The sequence below is a fragment of the Centropristis striata genome, chromosome 6, assembly GCF_030273125.1.
Source record: "Centropristis striata isolate RG_2023a ecotype Rhode Island chromosome 6, C.striata_1.0, whole genome shotgun sequence".
NCBI lineage: Eukaryota > Metazoa > Chordata > Actinopteri > Perciformes > Serranidae > Centropristis > Centropristis striata.
In genome coordinates, this window is record NC_081522.1 from 14,142,151 (window position 1) to 14,147,248 (window position 5,098).

A 5,098-nucleotide genomic window follows, 5' to 3' on the forward strand; every position below is an offset into this window, starting at 1 on the left:
CAAATATTGCGTTTGAAAAATCACAGTCAGTAGTATCTGTTTTAGACTGAAAGAGTAAGCCAAAGTTAAGCTGTCTCATCTCTTTTTTACCCAATTGAAGCTGTAGGCTCAGATTAAGCTCACACTGCAATCCAACCGGCACAGTTTACAATCTGTTGGGGTAATTTGGTCACTGGGATCATTCTTTCGGGATGAAAGAGGAAGTGTTAAGAGAAAATCGAGTAGTTAAGTCTCACACGAATAGATGCACTTCAGGCTTGATTCCACACATAAAATATGGAACAAGTGTTTTAAAGTGCACAGAATATCACAGCTAATATCCATAAAATATGCAATGCAGTTCCTCCAGTAGACAAACAATGACATTTCAGATTCACTGATGTGTTTTTTGTGCAATGACAATAAAAGAAAGTCGAAGTCTCAACTGTTCCAAGCTCAAAAATATCAAAATGAAATATATATATAAATATGATTTTAAATGAAATAAAATTAAGCCCTGATAGATCAATACCCTATACCTGTGTGTTTCCTGAATTTTGGACATGATTTGATTGAGCTTCAGTCATTCAAAAGTTGCCTCTGTCCCCTAATGCCATGTCAAATTTACTTCCTTACAAATGCTTTTAAACATAAAAAGAGACACATCTTCCACATTTTATGATCGCCTCATGATTATCACAAGTTGTCCATACATTTATCAGTGAAACTGACATTGTTACTTCAGATTTCACACCTTTTCACCCGTGACTGTTAATGCTTTTTTAAATTCAATTACTTGCGCTATAACAAGGAGTGGAAATGCATGCTGCACGTTTGAGTTAAAATATTATTGTATGCAGCAGGGCTATCATTCCTTCAAATCATACTGACATCTGAGTCGCTTAAGTGATTAGGTGATAAGAAGTGAAAGCTACACATGAAGTATTTGTCACATATGCCAGTTTTGTTATGAAGCCTTAAGTAAAGGTGTCACACATATTCCATCACGTTATTTCTGGTGAAAGAGAAAGGGGGTTGCACTATATGTTCCTTCTGCTCGAGACATGCAAATACACCAGCAGCTAAACAGTGTACACATAAACACATGAGGAGGGCTTCAACTGTCAATCCCCTTACATTTGCACACACACCCATGATAATCCCTGTTTATCGTGTGTTAGCAAACACAGGGCCAAGACGGAAATGGAGAATATGACTATTCAGCAGGTAAGAAAGATGAACCATCAGGACACAGTGATATTCAGATCAGTGATCCCTAAACTTTTTTGGCTTATAATCCTTGTGAAACAAAGTGATGTCGACTTTCGTCCCTCATCGCAAGTTAACCAAAGACTGATATTTCCAAATTAGACTGTTTAATTCAAATTATCTTTACGGGCATGAAGAGGTGAAAATATCAATTATTTAGGGGAAAAAATAGAGAGAAAATACAGAAAAAATATTATATTCAGTGCACACAATATGATGTAATGTTATGTTTTTTTTGTTATGCCCTTTTGTGATTGCTCAGATGTCTTTCATTCAAAGATGAAAGTATTATTAATGTGTTTTCAAATTATACATACACAGATATAGTGCATAAGTGGTACTCTGGTTGTTTTTTGAGAAGCATTAAGAGGTCTGAGTTTGTTTATCTCCTATGCTGTCAGCTACTCCACATGTGGTGCATGACTCACCCACTAGCTCATTAGTCATGCTACCTTTTCCCTAATGGCTGCTATTCTTGCAGCTTTCACATTTTTGTGCTAATCAAAGAGCAACCAAATGTGCCAGCATTTTGCAGGTACATTAATTTAGCATACCTGTGAGAGATTCTCATATATTACAGAATGTATTTCTTATTCGTCATATTCGCTCTAAAAAACAAATTATTATTATTATTATGAATAATAATAATAATATATAGGGATATAATTTTTGAAACTGTGTATGCAGTTTACCTGGATAATGTCTGCACTGTTCTTCAACATTTTAATCTGTTATGTTTTACCTGGTTAAATAAATGAAAAATGAAAGCAAAAAAATGTAAACAAGCAGTAGCCTATTTTCTGTTTCTTTAGTCGATTCCATAAGAAAGGAGAAATGTTGTCAATTACATACTCTCACAGTGTGGCCATTATGTGAAAGGAAAGAGAAATTAATAATAAAAATAATAATAATAATTTAAATTAAAAAGTTAGCAGAGATCTAGCATTAGTCTGTGGTAACATAGACCATCTTTAGTTTTATTAAATACTCTTGTTGTATTTTATCATTGTCATGTTTACTCAAATTTCTAGCCTAGATATTGCATTTTTTGTGTTTATTTTAAGGCCTAAACCATTTTTGGTGTCTTCCCTTCTGCCTGTTCACTCTGGAGAAGACACAAGAGGAATGCGCAAATGCGTCCAAGTGTGCGTCTCTCTGAGCTTAAATGCCCGTAAGCTCTCTGACAGCTCAACAGAAGCAAGAGGGTCAGCTGCACCCTCACACTAATGTTAACGGGCAGAGGGCAACAGGGGAGCGGTCTAATACTGTCTCTCCTGGAATACAGCAGATTACAATTTGCTAATTTTACCAGCTGCTTTCTTTCTTTCTAATGCCGGAGCAGGAAACACACAGCGCAAACAAAGACTTTACTTTGTCATGATGGGATAAATTAAATCAAAGCGCCACAGACTGGCAGCAAACTTTCACTTTACACCTGTCTGTAAGTTTTATAGTCACCAACACAGACCTACAACCTCGTAACTCTTTCCCATTTTGATGAAGCAGTCCTCGAGCAGTTGTCAGGCGCTGCTTAGCCTATTTGATAAATATGTGTTCAATTAAACGCTCATGGACGCAACAGTTGTTTCACCCAGATGGACAGATGGAAAAACAAAACAGCCTCAGCACCCTGGCACGCGCCACCGGGGGGGGTGGGGGGGGGAGGGGGGGTCGAGATATTAAAAGCAGTGTTTCAGGTCGAGCTTTGTTTATGGAGCAGCTATAGTTCAAACAAATGAGTTTCAAAGTGCAAAAGACGCCGTCGAAGCCACATGACACACTGGAGTGATAGAGGTCAAGTGCGCACTTTTCTAATTAAACTTTACCTGAAATAAAAGTGAAAAAGTGGACTCACCAGTGCTCGTGGAGGATCAGTGCTTCGCTAGGGAGATGGATGATAAGACGCGTGAAGTGTCCAGCCTGGCGAGGGGCTGAGATGGTGGACAATCCGCGCGCGCTCCCGGAACCCCTGGCTTAACACGCGCGCGCACACAGGGCGGCTAATTCCCTGACGGTTTCATACGGGAGGGAAAGAAGCTGTGATGCATATTACCGAGACAAGAGGTGTGTGTGTGTGAGTGCGCGCGTATGTGTGTGTGTGCGTGTGTGTGTGTGTGTGTGCGTGTGAAAGAGCTTACAGGGGACCAGACTTGAAAGTGAACCTCGCCTATCTTCAGCAGGCGTCTCAGGTGACGCAAAAAAGAAGAGGAAATAAAACTAGAACATTTCTAAAGACATTTTGAGTGTGCTTAACTCTGGCCCATGACTCTACCCATACATTAGATTACAATTTGAACTGTTTACATCCAAACTGTAACTCTGACAGCTTTAGCAGACGAGTGTGAGTGAGAAGACCAATTTTTCCTACGTTTCTGTGTATAAATTATTTCTCTAGAGTGGTATCTGCGGCCTCGAGCGCAATTTCCAATTTTTTTTTGGACAAATTTTTCTCCCCCTCTAGCGATGATGTGACCTACTCTAGCCTCTCTATAGGGTAACATTGGGGGGATTTTTTGGCGTGTTTTTGCCGAATAATTTTAACAGTTTGCCGAACCCCTTAGAAAAGTCATAGCGCACTTGTCATGGCTGAGAGGGTCGATTTGATACCTTTTTAGTGTATGTGTGAACAAAACTCCGGGAGTAGTAGTCGACCGAAAAAAGAAAAAAGAATAAGAATAAGCCCGGTGAATAACATATAGTGTGCTTTTTCAAGCACACTCAATAAATCACAGCAAAAATAAGCTCATTATCTCACATAGGGCGGCAAATATTCACTGTTTTATTGCTTGATTTATATATACTTATTGAGATCTTTTAAGCAGTGCTGAGTAGCAGCCACTACCCCAATGCATTCAGTTGTAGACCTACTCATTTGTTATGGACAACAACATTTGTCAGAGGTGGGGGAAATATTCAGAGCCTTTGCTGAAGTAAAAGTAATATACAGGTGCATCTCAATAAATTAGAATATCATGGAAAAGTACATTTGCAGTAGTTCAAGTCAAATTCATAGCCCCAACCAAGTATTGAGTGCATATAGATGGACATACTTTTCAGAGGCCAACATTTCCATATTAAACATACATTTTAAAATAGGTCTTTTGTAAAAAAAAAAAAAAAAATGTACTTAAAAAAATTTGAGACACTGAATTTTAGGTCTTCATTAAATGTAAGCCATAATCATTTTAATTAGAAGAAATTAAACAAATTAAGACATTAAATGTTTCATTCTGTGTTTAATGGATCTATATAATGTGTTATTTCCAGTTTTTGAATTGAACTTACATAAATAAACTTTTCTATTATTTTAATTTATTGAGATGCACCTGTATGTAAACCAAAAATACTCTACTGTATACTGTAATCTCAATTAAAAATACAGATTATTAGCAAAATACGTAAATCCTTCAAAGGAAGACAACTCATGATGCAAAAAAACAAAAAGTACAATCCCTCCCTATATTTTGTAGTGAATTGCAAGTATAAGGTAGCGTGAAATAAAAATAAGTGCAAGGACCTCAAAGTTGTACTTATGTTTGAGTTACTGTTATTACACCACTGGCATTTGTGTCTGCTTTGTGTACTTGATAATATTGTGATAAGCTGATTAGATATTACATTTTCTTGTTAAAATTGATAGCAAATCTCAGGGGGAAAAGAAAATCAGAAATTCTGTTATGACTTTTAAACCATTAAAACATCTCTACAATATATACGGTTTAATATAAATATTCAGAAAATACAAAAGTAAGGCTTACAGAAACTGTCAGGTTTGTTTTATTGTTATTTGTGTTGTAATTTCTTAAATGGGTACATTTTACTTGGATACACACATACTGCTACATATATA